This window comes from Chelonus insularis, unplaced genomic scaffold, assembly GCF_013357705.1.
Source record: "Chelonus insularis isolate UGA/USDA-ARS -01 unplaced genomic scaffold, ASM1335770v1 contig_310_pilon, whole genome shotgun sequence".
Classification (NCBI taxonomy): domain Eukaryota; kingdom Metazoa; phylum Arthropoda; class Insecta; order Hymenoptera; family Braconidae; genus Chelonus; species Chelonus insularis.
The window spans coordinates 274485-289836 of NW_023276483.1; the positions used below are offsets into that span (position 1 = coordinate 274485).

The 15352-nt window shown below is 28.6% G+C and overlaps 1 protein-coding gene across 7 annotated transcripts in view; it reads right to left on the reverse strand.

Annotated features, from left to right (window-relative positions):
• sbb (scribbler) overlaps positions 1 to 15352 on the reverse strand; it is a 104381-nt gene that overhangs the window by 32520 nt on the left and 56509 nt on the right. The window lies entirely within an intron of this gene.

Consider the following 15352-nt stretch of genomic DNA (forward strand, 5'->3'; position numbering starts at 1 on the left):
TCATTCATTACTCATTGATTATCGTTGCGTGTAGGAAATACTTTTTATTCACTCGGTCAATTTACTACTCAAATATATAATTAAATAGCATTAAAAATTCATATAAAACTGTTGGACATTTTATTTTAATCAATATAAATCAATAAAATGCATTGACGCATGAATATGAATATTTTAATAATTTCAAGTATTCATTAAAATTAACTTTGATAGTAAAAGAAATATTATCCATCATTATTTAAATTTATTAATACTTCGAAAAAAACTTTCTAAAAATATTAATTATTTTTTCGTTATTAATTTATATAATTGAGAAAAAAAAAATTTTTTTCTCAATAAAAACATGTTTTCGTGATAATGTTTTTTTGATTTTTTTCAAACATTTATGCTATCAGTAATTTTTTAAAAGCCTTCTATTAAATGTGAATAAAATGCTTTTAAAAGATATACATCGTTAACACAAATAAAATATCTCCTAATTAAAATTAATTTAAATATCTAAAAATAAACTTAAATTAAATCGCATAAAAATAATACCACAATTTGTTTTATATCAATTATTCAATTTCTCTAAAGCTGATAACATTAAAAATATTTTTATCGTTTTGAAAAACTCATAAAATTATCAATCATTACTTGAAAATGGTCACTCTTGAGCAAGTGTCAATTTAAAATTGTTATCTACATTTATATGGAGGTCAGAGTCAAAGATAGCTAAAGTAGCTAGAGTCACTAATACGTATCATAATAATTTAATATGACAAGTCGCGTCTATTATAAACGGTTTGATGTTTTTTTATTTTTATTATTTTTTATAGTTACACTTGTTTTTTATAGATGCACATCAAGTGCATAGCGATGTATATAAAAATAAATTGTGGTGTTTGTAATTCATAATCACGTAAACAATAGTATGTCAATGAGTATTTGAGAATAACATTGTTGGGTATTTCATAACTGTCGTCAAGTTATAGTAAAAAGTTTAAAAATGAAAAAGCATGGAAAAAGCTTTTCAAAGGCTCTTATAAATGCGCATAAAATGCACAATAATGGCTTCTGCATCAGGGATCAGCTAGAGAGGAGAGTCGATTGTAGTATAAAAAATTTTTTCCTTTTTAATACTTGTTTTATTTTTTACATTTTACTTTGTATTCCAAAATAGAGTTGAAATTTTAATGAAATACCTTCATTAAACAGAAATAAATAAAATCTAATGCAATCGATATTAAATAATAAAAATATTTATTATTTTTCATTCATAAGAAATATTTTTTAAATAAAAAGATTACTTTAAAGTTATAGTAGAGTCAATTATGAACATCAAATGAGGTTGTTAAAATAGACTACTATCATCAACATCAAAAATAAAAATCTCGACTTTGATAGCACTCCATCCTGATAATAATAATAATCACCGGAAAATCCAAATGTAATTTCAATGATAAAAAGAAGCAAAGTTATTCCTAGGACAAGAAGAATCTTTGAATTATAAATGACAGCATTAATTTTCGTTATTTTCATCGTTTTTTTTTTCTTTTCGTAGCATTAAGAGCATTTGCAGCATTTATGTCCGTCTTATTAGTATTATCGTGTTGGCGTGCGCTACGGCAGCGATTCAGATTCAATAAGAAGAAGAAATAAGAGAGACTGTGAGCTTGAAAGTGCAGAAAGAAGCAAACTGGATAAACGAGGATTGGAGAAAGAGGGCAAAAAGAAAGTTATAAGGACAGGGAGGAGAACCAGTCAGTGGTTCAGTGTAGTGGTAGGAGGCGATGGTATTACCGCAGTTGAAAAGTGATTTAAACCACTCCTCGGGTAGAGTAGAGGAAATGGGAAGAGGATAAGATATATAGCGAGAGATAGAAAAGCTAGGTTTCAAGATACAAGTCTCTATAGATTAGGTGTAGTAAAAGAGAGGAAAAATACATAAGAGTGTGTAGCAAATTCTACACTAAAACGACAAAGTATGGTATTTATTCAGAGGGTTGGCATGTGATGAAAACGTTGAAGAAAAAAAGAAGTGCAAGTATAAATAAAGAGAGAAGTATCTTTACTTTCAACCCTCTTTTTTCATTTATTTCTCTATAGTAAAAAACTCATACACATAGACACCATATGCCTGCAACTTGGGGATGTTGTGCCCCTCATATACTTTTCGTGTTCTATGATATATACCCTAGGTTTCAGATTCTCTTTATGCACTTGCGTCAGTGAGTAAGTGAGTGAGTACGCCTTTAATAACATGTATGTGTTAATATGTGTGACATATCGTGGATACACAAATACACACAAACCGACCCCAAAAGTCACGAAGCGGCAGATGCTTCTGTGGCCGTGTTCGTTCATCCGTTGCACGCTCGTTCGCTTCTTCGAATAATATGTGTTGCGCCCTCGTGTTTCAACGTGTTTCATGTCATACGAGCTATGCACAATCGACCGGATTGCAAATCAGATCCCTCGTTTTTTTTTTTTCGGGTCATTCTGAAACGATTATCATCCAAGATTGCACGTTTGGCTTATTATTACTATGGTAGAGTTATTATTAGGTATGACTCGATGATAAAATTTGAACGAATTGATAAATGAAGGATAATTTAAAAATTTATTTAATTGATTCAAGTCGATGGGGTTTTTAATTTTTTTTTTTTTTTAGCACATAATTAAAACTAAAAATCTGATATATATAATTTTCTTTCATTTAATATTAAAGAAAAGATTTCAATATTGATTAATATTAATAGAAAAGAATATTAATATAAATAAATTGAAATGTCATTTTTTTTCAAGAAATTATTTGAAGATAATTTACAATTTCCATTAAATCTTTTTAAAGAAAGAAATATCTAAATTGAAAATAAATTGCCACGGGCATTTTTTTTACAGAAAAAGAAATATCGTCAGCATTGATATTACATAAGACAAATTTTTTAACAATTTATGCATTTATTATAATCAATAAATACATTATTAAATGAATTTATACTGAATATATGTTTTAACTATATCATAAAGCTTATCATGATAATCATGGTATTTTTAAACTTGTTTTTATACTTTATATGTTACGTCAATATTATACATTTAATTTAAATTGGAAGTTTCATATAGAAATGCAGGAGAACAATTCATATAATTGTATATTGAAATATTAAACTTTGTATATTTCCGACACAATAATAACATAATATGAAACCGGAGAGTTTAAAAGACACGCGAACTCGTTCACATGGCCTTTCTCACCTGGCGTGCTCAATATCTATAATATACATATGTACAGTTAAAATCAAAATTATATTCAAACAACTATACTATGAAAGCCTTGATCATATATTTTAATGCTTTAACCTCAAAACTTTCCAATAAACGTATAATTGAAAGCTGATATGCTGTTGTTTAAAATAGAAATATTCATGCTCATAATTAATCAATTATTTTTTAATGCTCTATTATTATTAATTATTTGAATTTCTAAATCAGGAGAAAATTTCTTACCATTGTTTATTAATGTTTAATAAAATATCTGTGAGAATGAAAATATCATATTAACTTTAAAAAAAAAAAAGTGATTATTTATTAGTAGAAAGTCAGGGTTGAAAATTCATACAACCTATTTTCTATTGACCTTTAAAACAATATGAATTCCGTTTTAGAACTACCAGCTGAATGTAAAATTGACTAAAAAATAATACGGTTGAAAAATTCAATAGCAAATATAAACCCCCCAATATTACACAGATCACTTGCTGTATATATATTTTTTTTTAATGCATAACTACGTTAATTAAAAATCTATGAATAAAACACAGCAATATTTAAAAAGAAAATAAATTCAAAAAAATCGATAAAATAATGTCGTAAATAATAATTAAAAATTTATCGAAGTTATTTCTTTGTTAATTTATATTCACGAATAAAATGATGAAAAATAGATAGAACAGGATTTTCTATTCAGAACAGCATCCAACTGAGTAACGAATGAAATCTCCATGAATCAATTTCAATAACAAAATCCTATTTGTTATATCCCGGATTACTTTATTGAACGTCAGCTGCAGCAGATGTATAATTGAAATTACGTGACGTTAAAGCTTTAACTACTAATTAACATATAGTTAAAGTGAAATGAAATAGAACACGCAAATATATCTATATAGGTAGTGTATTCAAATGATGTCAACTCAATCTATATATATATATATATTCTCGTACACCTGTCAAACAAACCAAGTGCACCGTGTCGATGAGACAAGAATGAAAAGGAGGAGAAGAAGGGGGAGGAGGGCCTGACGTTGAATAATTGAACAATCGTGGAAAGCGGAATATGGCGAAAGGCCGTTTCCTTTCTAGACGAATGCCCACGATGCAAGAGAGTCTAGGCAGCAACAGACATAGCCATGGGCCTCAACTAACAATTGACGTCCGTTATACTACCTGTACCGTTGTCCCCAACCATTTGCTGCTACTTGCTGCGGTGATACTTCCTGTCTTTGATTGCTAACTCAAGTCACTATGGGCTACTAAACTACCTACCACGACAACTGATTGAACCGATATATCTGTAACTCCAACACAATCAATGACCATTGACCAGATGCAGCTGCTGAAACTTTCATGTCTACCACTGTAGTTATATCTCCCGCTCTACTGCTCTCTATAGACCCGATTATCATTTCTGTTACATCATTTATCATCCCGTACTGAGTAAATACATTACAACAATTATACCACTGCTGCTATACAGACGAGTGATAACGAGTTTTGTTGGCTCTTGTGTGGGTATATTGACTGAACTATACATACTATTTAGATAAAGATTTACGGATTATTCAGGTGAAATTATTTCTTAAAAATATAGTTTAAAGCTGATTTAATATTTTTTCTTGGCTTAAAAGAATTTAGTACATGAAGAAAAGAATATTTATGAGTTTTAGAAAAATTCCAAAGGCCTTAATTGTATATCTTGAAGTTTGTTAAAAGCTGTAGATATTTTAACATCAAATAAAAAAGCATGACTGTGTAAGATAATTGACGAAAATAAATCAAATAAAGACGAGAAAAAAAAAGACTCTAATGATTACAGCTGTAAAAGGGTATTTATTATCACTATTAGGCACTACCGGAAATGATATTAAATTAGCCTTGAGTGGGTTCAGAGTGCGATCTCTCACTTGAGACCAAGGGTCAGACTGCGTGTAAACGACCATTTGATGTATAAAAGACATATCATCAGATGACATACTCATCATTGTGGAGTACAAGAAGTCATACCTCTCTCAAGATATAACTAACCAGAAAAACAGGTCGACTGCCATATGACGTGCCTATTATCTCTATTGCAGTTGTCGCATGTTGTAAATATGTTACTTTTACTCTGATAACTGATCGCGAAATGTGAAACACCAATTTCAATATCTACTATTTGTTATATATTACTTTACATTTCATGACTCTTTTTATCCTTCACCTACAAAAATAATACTACACTAATTTTTTTTTAAGCTTCAACAAATACATGATATTTATTTTTTGATTAAGTGGAATGAATGAGTTATAAAGCAGTAAAAAAAAAGTGTATGATCACAGTGATAATGGAAATAGAAGGAAAAGAATAAATGTAAATAATTGATTATATATAGAAAGATTAGAAATTGTGGTGGAATTCACAGTAAATAATTATGTAGAAAAGGAATTGCGCACGATACTATTTGCCATTATATATCTCGTAGTTGAAATTACGGAATCACAAAATTGGAATCTGAGAGCAGTAAATACTATTGCACACATAAACACAGAGAAAATATCTAGTAATCAACGAATGAAAATGCATACTTTCTGTTTAGTCAAAGTTGCTTTAATTTACATTCATCTATTATTATTTCCATTCTCAAATAAATATATTATATTTAATGCATTATTAGAAACTAATTATCCTTTGTAAATTATACGAGGAATGATGAATAATATTAATGTAGTCAGTTAATGAATTAAAGTGAGGTTGCAGCTTTCAATGAGTTTTAATATTCGTGATGTTGTAATTATGTTTGTAAGCATAAACCTTTTTTTAGTTGAATAAAGATTAAAAATAGCTTGACACTACTTGAAATAAAATGTAACTGATATTTCGATAATAATTGAATCTATAAATAATTATATACATGTATAGTTTTTAATAGAGTGATCATTTTATTAGTGTAAACGTTATACCTGTTTTATTATCTGTTAGTAATTGAAATAAAATAGCCAACAAGTCCTGGTTTTCTATGCTACACTGTAAATAATTGTTTTAAAATAAAACACTTGTCGTATCTTATCGGTCAATTAAGATACTCTACATTTTTTTTTAAAGCATTCAATATAAAGAATATAATTTACGACTTTTAAGCAATTGTTTATTTAACTTGTTTATATAATGATCAGTAATTAACTAATTTTTTAACAATTCATTCACTTTATAATAAAAATCACTACGAACTGTTCACAAATAATGACACTTGTTAAAATTCTTCACTAATTATTTTAATACAAAAATTCACTTTCTAGAAATCTTCCGTTCACTAGAAACTTCGAAATGGAACTGACGGAAGGAAAATGAGTAATATTGGTCAAAGATGTCATCTTAGGTCAAAAGTAGGGGTAGACGTAATTTGAAGAAGGGTAGGTTCAGGTAGTTAAGGATTTTATGTTTAAATAACAATAGAAAAATATATTTGAATATTTTATGCTATTAAATTAGCGTAGCTAATTTAGCTCAAAAATATTAAAATTATCTAATAATTATTAATCTTGTTATTATCTATGGTTATGTAGTTAATTATTAAAGTTTAAATGATTGTTTAAAAAGTTAATATCAATAATTATGATAAATAATAAACATTGAATAATAAATAGATAAAAATTGCAATATTTATGGGTTAAATCTGACGTAAATAAATTGTTTTAAAAATGAAATGTTCAAATAATGTAAAGTTAAAGTGAAAAACAGTATTTATGAATAAACATGATGATTATCTTGATCACACTGCAAGTGCACAATTTAAAAATTTACTGCATAAATAATAATAATAAAAATAGCGGAAACAAAATGACTCTTATCTCGTCTTTAGAACTCAAGGATCACATTAGCGCGTTCCTCTAACTAGTGAGTCTGATAGAGCTCGTGCTCAACACCATGGATAGGTGGAGAAGGAAACGGTAACGAGAAACCCAACGTACGTCTGCCGGAAGTACTTGTCGACCACTTAAGTAGGCCTAGAGGGTGAAGTGATGAGTATTATTTCTGCATGTACATACATATAACGAAGTCGTATATTTTCATTATACCCTCAATGAAAGATTTATTTAACGTTTACATATATATCATTAATTCATACTTTTACACATAAATAATTAATAAAACATTTTCAATTAAATTTTTCACTTACGATTATATTTTATAATAACTTTGTATTATTTATTTTAAACGAAATATCTAACTACATTTTACCAATTATTTCTCTCTTGATCAATAATTAAATTTATAATTTCAACGTAAGAATTTATTTCAATTAATTACCATGTATTGATGATAGAAAATATTTCCTTTTTAAAAACTGATTATTTATTAAAAATACACTATCCACTTGCACTGTATATTATTATAAATATTAAACAGAATCGAGTAAAAGTAGTCAATTATTAAACATGAATATAAATCAATACATATTTTGATATCTCTGAATATCATTCATTACTGAACATATCAGAGAACAGTCATTTCAATATTAACTCCCAGTTGGTAACAAAAATAAAAATATGTCCATTACGTAATGGCCGAATATAGCTCGGAATACGGAGAGTAAATATTTGAGGTATATGTTTTAGAAATAATACTAATCATATTAATCTTCACTATTGACAAAAAAAATTTTTTTAATTAAAAGTTTTATGTTGAATAATCAAAAATTTATTGCCTCTAGATTAAAATTAATTAAAAACAGATAAATAGAGTATTCTTTCATTTCTATCATAAACAAAGATATTTTTACACTTATATTAAAATGTTAGATATATACATGACTGATCGTAATTGATATTATGCCGTTAGCGCAACACGTGAGTAAACGTGAATGCTCATTTGATTATGATTATATATCAACACATAGCATGTGTGCACGTATCAACATTGATATAAAGATTTCCATCTATGGATTAATAAAATACGATTTAAATGCTTGTTTATGGCAATGTTGACTTATTGGTAACATTATCGATACTAATAGCCATGTGGTGTATTTGTTGAAATAATAATTGATGAAATGTGTAAAAATATTTTTGGTAATATTTTATTATTAGTGGCTACTGCTGTACATACATATGTAAAAGGATAAATAAATAATATAATAGGTACAGAAGCAAGTGTACGTGGGTTTGGATATAACGTCGTTTGGTTACTTGTGGAAGCATAAATATTTATACGCTCAAAGACGTGCAGTGCATAAGCGCACGCGTTTGCCGTGTACAGAATACTTTGGCTCACTTCACCACCACACTGATACTAGATCCACTATACTTTTCCTACCGATGCCCCATCACCTCGACCTGCTCGCGTTCCACAACTCTCAAGAGACTCGTTCCATACAAGACTTGGAACGCGCCGCTACTGAGACAATGCGAATTTGCTTGTTATTTTAACCGTGAGAACATGAATTTTGTATTATGCATAACTTGGAAGCGATTTGCTTGATTTTTTTGTGAATATAATTAGCATTGCAATCGTTAGCTATCAAATTTCTATTTTTGTCTACAATAAATCGAATTTTTATATCATCAAAGAGAATACTATTCTACTGAAAAGAACAAAGAATATTTTTTTTTTGCAATTAAAATTGCAAATAGTTAATATTTAATGAGACAAAGTTCATTGTATGAATCACCAGCAATTTTTTTTGCAACGAAAAAAATGAATGTTTAAAAAAACTGTATCTTTTCGTTTTTAAATAAATAATGTTGGCAGATATGATGATTAATTACTGTCATAAATAGTTGCATGTTAGAGACAACAACAAAAAAAAAACTGTATTATTAGCGACAAAAAAATTATTTCTGGTAAATTAAAAAAAAAAATACTTCAATTAAAGAATCAGATAATAATGTGCTTACAGTTTTTCGTCTCATATAAGGTTGTTGAGCAAGAATATAACAACATAAGTAATATGTAGTTAAGCACATGAAATTATATGCATAATTATATGCGTACAGAATTAAAACTCAGCAAAAGAATTTCACAACAATTTAATACATTATATTTAAATAATAAAACTCCAACTCAAAACAACTCATTTGTCCAATCCAATAAAAACTGAACAACAAGTAAAAAACAAAAGGTCTATATTTACATTCATTATCTAAATCACTAAAAACCTGTGATGTAAGCGAAAAAAAACTAGTTGGTCGTATTTTCAAAACGTTCATGCTAAATGTAATTCTAATTAATTACTAAAAAGTCACATTTATTCCTAAGAAGTATGATTTAGATTTTTTTTTTCATCATTTACACGCTTCCTTAATAAGTTAATATAAGAGCAAAAAAAAAAAAAGGTAAAAAAAGTAGGATTTCTGGAGTAGTAGTTTCACGATAAAAATAACCAAGATAACATACAGTAATTAATTGAAAAATTTTTTGTATCATCCAGCTAATGATTTTTGTGTATGAAAACACGTGTAGATGATCTATAAGGAAAAATTCTCAAGCTGTCTTGTTTCTTCAAGCTCACAAGAGTACGTAATTCACTCACGAGAGTTATCTCCAACCAGATCTCCTCGTCACTTTGTCCATCAGCCGAAAGCCTCTATAACGCCGGCGTCGAGGCAAACTTGGCTTCCCTTTACACCCCACCGCCCCTTTCTCTCGCGTTAGTATTCGCTTGCCTCGTAGACTCGAACGCTCGAGGTTCCATTAAACATTCTCTCGTGATGTGCATACCTCGATGGTTCTCAATCGAATGACTATGAAATTTATGAAAATTTATCCCGTCATGGAATAAAATTAAATTGAGGAAAAAATGCTTGCATGATAGAGTTTATTTTCCCACAGTTATTAGTAGTTTAAAAAGATGTACATAATTGCAAGGATAAATTAAAACAACTGAGTATTTGATTTTAAAAGGAGAAGAATAAAAAGATGAGAATCACTGAGAGTTCCTCGACTGCACCTCCGGCCGCGAGAATACGGCCCGATATAATTAGCGTGTTTAACTCTGATTTATAATGACGGTGGAAACGCCTACTGACGGTAACCCAGCGTGTTAGTTCTATAGAATCCCTCCTGCATGTTGTACATTTGCGGTCGTACGTATATGTCATTCTGACGACGCATTTCAACGCTTCGTAATTGTCACTTGCAGTCGATGACGTCGACCATCGTCAATCGACGTGTGTAGAGTTGAATAAACAGCCTGTTTGGCAATCATCCAAAATGTTTGAAGCTTTTTATGGTTAGCAAATACCGTATTATGGTAATTGTTCACTTAAAGACGACTCAAGTCATTATTTACGCTTCCACTGCTATCAAAACACTGTATTTTATTTCCAACTCTACTTTGCTCTCTCAGTGAAATAAAATATTTTGAATCAACCATGTATCTTGTTGGTATTTAGAAAATTTATTTGAACGATAAAAAAAAAAGTTATTGACTGGAATATGTTTAATAAATAACATTGTCACACATAAATGTACAGAGTGATACCGTTTAATGTTGATTTTGGAGCAAACAAAACTGCTATTGTTCATCGACAATGGAGTATGAATAACATGCAGAAAGTTTTAAATTTGAGAAATATTTCTAAGCAGCTTTGCCTTGTAAAAGCTAAAGGTCTTATTATATCCTTATAATCAAAGAACCTTTAGCTTGGACCACCTTTTTTTAGGTATCCGGATCATCTTCTAAAGGTTCTTTTCAATCGCTTCAATAGCTTCAAGGTCGTTTCATGTTTCTAACAACCTATAATTCTACGTGGAATATAACCTTCAAGACAATAAAATACTTTAACTTTATTGCTTTTTTTCCAGCATGGAATGAAAGGTTTATATACATTTTTTTTTTCTTATTTATAAATTTAGAAAAAAAATTTCCTGTTGCTGGTAGAACAAAATGAAAGGGGTATTACTTTGGAATATTTGAGTAGGTGTGTTGTACTGAAATGGTTAAAGAAACTATACGGGTTCTGGCCAATTACAATGACCATCATAGTCTGAGTCTTTTCACACACTCAAAAGAAGGAATTTCTGAAAAATTGTACAACTGGCAAGCCAGAAGTTTCAATAGACTGTTTCCAACCTCTCTCAACTGTTCAGCATCTGGCATTTTTTTCCCTCATGTCTACAGAAGTACAAGAGGATAAATGAAGTTTACATATGTCTTTAAAATGAAAGAAAAATGATGCTCCGGAATTTCTAGATAATATACCATCTTTTCTACAAACAGATTATTCAAATATTTAATTTACATGAATTTTATTCAAGAAAAGACGAGGAAAAGATACTCAAGATATTTATTAATTTAATCATTAAATACTGTAAGTAATGAATAAAAAAATAATTAGTATTTTCTAATGACTAGAAAATTGTTTAGATTCAAGTTATTTTTACTTTAATAACACTAATAAATATTGTTTATAATTCTTTTTTAATGATTCCAAAAATACATTTTAGAAGTTTTGAATCATTTTTAACTTTAAATCCAACCCATAGAATGTAAACCGTAAAGTTTAATTGAGGTATAAAAATGTTCAATAAAGTTTTTAAAGTTAACTTTGTCACATTGTTCAAATTATTTCTAGAAAGACTAAAATAATTTATCTACCATGTTTTAATATTTTTTTTTTCACATCATGATCCTCATAAATAACCATTATTCCAACTCCTCAACAATATTTTACTCAAAACCTACACTCAAATCAACTCCCAATGTCGTCAATCAATTTCCCAATAGAATAAAATTAAAATTTATTTCGGGAACAAGAAAAAAAAAATATTGAGAGAAATAACCTACTTTTTTTTTCTACAGGATATTGATTAAGAAGAGAAAAGTAGATAAAATTATTCCAATCAAAAAAGCATCAATTTTTATTATTATTTTTCGTTGTCATAAAATAATTGATTTATGATTATTATTAGATAAAACGATTCCTGTTGTGACAATTAATGTCAACATTATAACCATTCAACAATTGCTTTTCCATCAAAACTAGATAAATTTCCTCACAGAATTATCAAGGATATCAAGATAAAGAGATATATACATAGTACATCGACACATATATCAACATCTAGACTTTAGAATTAGGTAGGGGATAACATGAATACCGATATCTCCCCAGCAAAACTTGATCGTCACGGTCAAATAATAGATTAGTTGCGATTGCATTAGATTACGATGACATTTCCAATTAGCTGAGAGCAATATCTGTTCAATACAAAAATACCAATATAGTCTTCTCTTCAATCTATTCCTACATGTTACCACACTGTTGTCAAGCACAAGAAGTGACACAAATGCGATTGTATCATCTACAAACATCACCACATATACTATCACATTTAATCGAAATAATAATTGTTTCATTCCCAAGCTATACCAAATGATAAAAATCATCAGATCTGTTTTATCAAAAATGATAACCAGTTCAATCATTTGCTTAAATAATATTTCTAACACATGTTTATAATAACATTTTTTCTTGTCAATTTAATTCAATCGAGCTTCTAATAAACGATATAATCGTTTGTATTATCAGCTCATTAAGAAGGCGAGACATTATGGATTATTATACTTTAATCAATTGTATCAACACTACCATTAGCTGATAGCTAGGTTTCATGTTGATACTGTTATTGTTGTTAAAGTTAATTTAGTGTTATTAACTAAGCACAACAAAATGGAGTAAAAATGATGAAAAACAAATAAGAACAAGGTTAAAGTAGTTAAGATTACTTCTTATTTTTTTTTTTTGTCTAAAATAGTTGTTGACAATTGACATAACAAGCATTTAAATATAATTCAACTTATTTTGATATTATTTTGAATACTGAAATTTTTTTTGTTAGCATGACATAAATCTATTCAGCCATGCAATGACTGGTTTACAATGAAAGAAAAAGTGAAATAAAAATAAACGATTAAAGTCTCAATGACCGGAAGTTCTGGAATTTCATTAGCGAGTGGTAACAATGCCCGGATAATTTGGGAAAGTCGACGTTAAGTGGAGAGAGGAGTAATGAAAGAGAAAAGAGTGAAGGGGTAGAGAAAATAGAAAAGATAGAAAGAAGAGAGACGATGATGACGTCAAGTTCTTTGGCGTCGAATATATAGACAGTGGAAACTTTCTAGCATCCGACAACTGTAATTCAATGGTTGTTAAAAAGAGTAGTGAGAAATGTGACGGGAAAATTTGAACGAAAGGGTGAAAACCTTTTCTTAAATGCACTATAAAATCATACGACTTTAAATAGATAAGAATGATATTTGAATAAAAAACAATTTATTATTAAGTAAATTTCATTATTAGAAACACATCGTTTTTCAAAGTATTTGAATTTATTGAAGTTAACTTTTTCTTGGTTGACTAAGGTAGTAAATAAAATTGGAATCAAGTGATGGTTTAATTTCTGATCAAGATATTATATTCCATTAAGTCTTTTATATAAGAAAAACTTTCTCATTATCTTAATAGCTAACTACTAAATGAGAGAAAAATTTCTTAATTGGTTTAAGAATGTATAAATTCAAGATAATAACATGTTTTTTTTTCCTCAGCTTTTATCATTTTTTTTTTTCGCATGAAGAATCCTACACTAACAAATATTTTCTCAACTCATGTAATTAATTGCTTACAATCTCTTGACTTTATTTAATATTTCTTAAAATCATTATCTCATTTTAATAATTAAATTACTTCCTCTCCATTAAAATATTCTCTCTCTGTCTCTTTTTTTTTTTATTTAATCAATTAAAACTCTGCTAAATATTTTCTCCACTAAACCCAGTAAATTGAGATTGAAAGAAAAAAAAAATAATAATCTGCTTTTTAATGATCATTGAATGAACATTTTATTTAGCAGAAGATTATGTGCTATTTGTATAAGCAGTATTTAATTGATAAATGAGTGAAAGTGAAGTACTTAAGGAGCAAATGCTGAAACCAATCATTTATCAAATGATAGTAAATGAAATAAAAGGCAATAAATAAAGATGGTTTAAAGAGATGGTTCATTATTGTGCGGCATTATGCCAGATTGTTGAGAGTGACTGTACACGCACGTGCTGAGATATAATCACGTGGGGGCTATCGTTACGCGTAAGATGGATCGGGCTCTAATACACTCTTCTCTGATGTGTAAAGAGGAAGAAAAAAGACCAAGTGTTGCTGCTGGAGAGAGAAAGATTTATAATGGATAACCGTGAATTACTCTCAGGCGCTTCCTTAATGATTTTAAGCTCTCATTTGTTTGTAACTAACACGTTGTATATTAAGTTACAATTAACATCTTGACATTATACTCATCATTATGCTAGCGTAAATAAGTTATTCAATTGATAAATATTTGGTTTTAAAAAGAATGATATTATTCTTTACTTTCATAAATAAAATAGTATTTACAATATTTTCCATGTACGTGGATAGATAAATATCAGTACGTTTTTGCAACAAAAATTATCTTTTTAATTAAAGAAAACCTTTGAGCATCACAGAGAACCCTTGCCATTAATTTTACACGAGTGCTTCGACGATGATCGTGTGAAACAAATGAATCCCCTCGGGTTGTTCGCCTCAGTCATGCACGTGCAGCAAAAAAAAAAAAAAACCTTTTTGTTCAAGAATATACAATACATGCACACAAGCTAGATCGTTCAGTGTAATTTAATTCATTCATTTTATTTTTGACCTAAAATAAATTTCTCATCGAAGAACAAAAGTTATATCGAGTTATTAGAAATAACTGTATAACTGTTTCTTAAATCTGAATTCATTAAATATTTTATTTTAGATGTATCATTCTTAAGGTTTTATTATGACAGAGATTCGCATAAATCTTTTCGACACAATGAGCTAATGTGTAGTATTACTTCAATACTTGGAAATAAATTCCTTAGAATAGACTTTTGAATGTTTATTTTTTTTTTTTTTTCGGAGTCAGAAATCGCAGTAGACTTCTAGTTTCCTAGAAAATATAGAGGATCGATTGGAATAAAATTTTCAAGTACTTTTCAAAGTACATTGATGAATCGTTATTGAGTGAATAGCGGTTTTCAGCATGTATTTTGATAGAAATAAATCATTTTCTATAAATAAAAACCTAGTTGACCTCAACAAT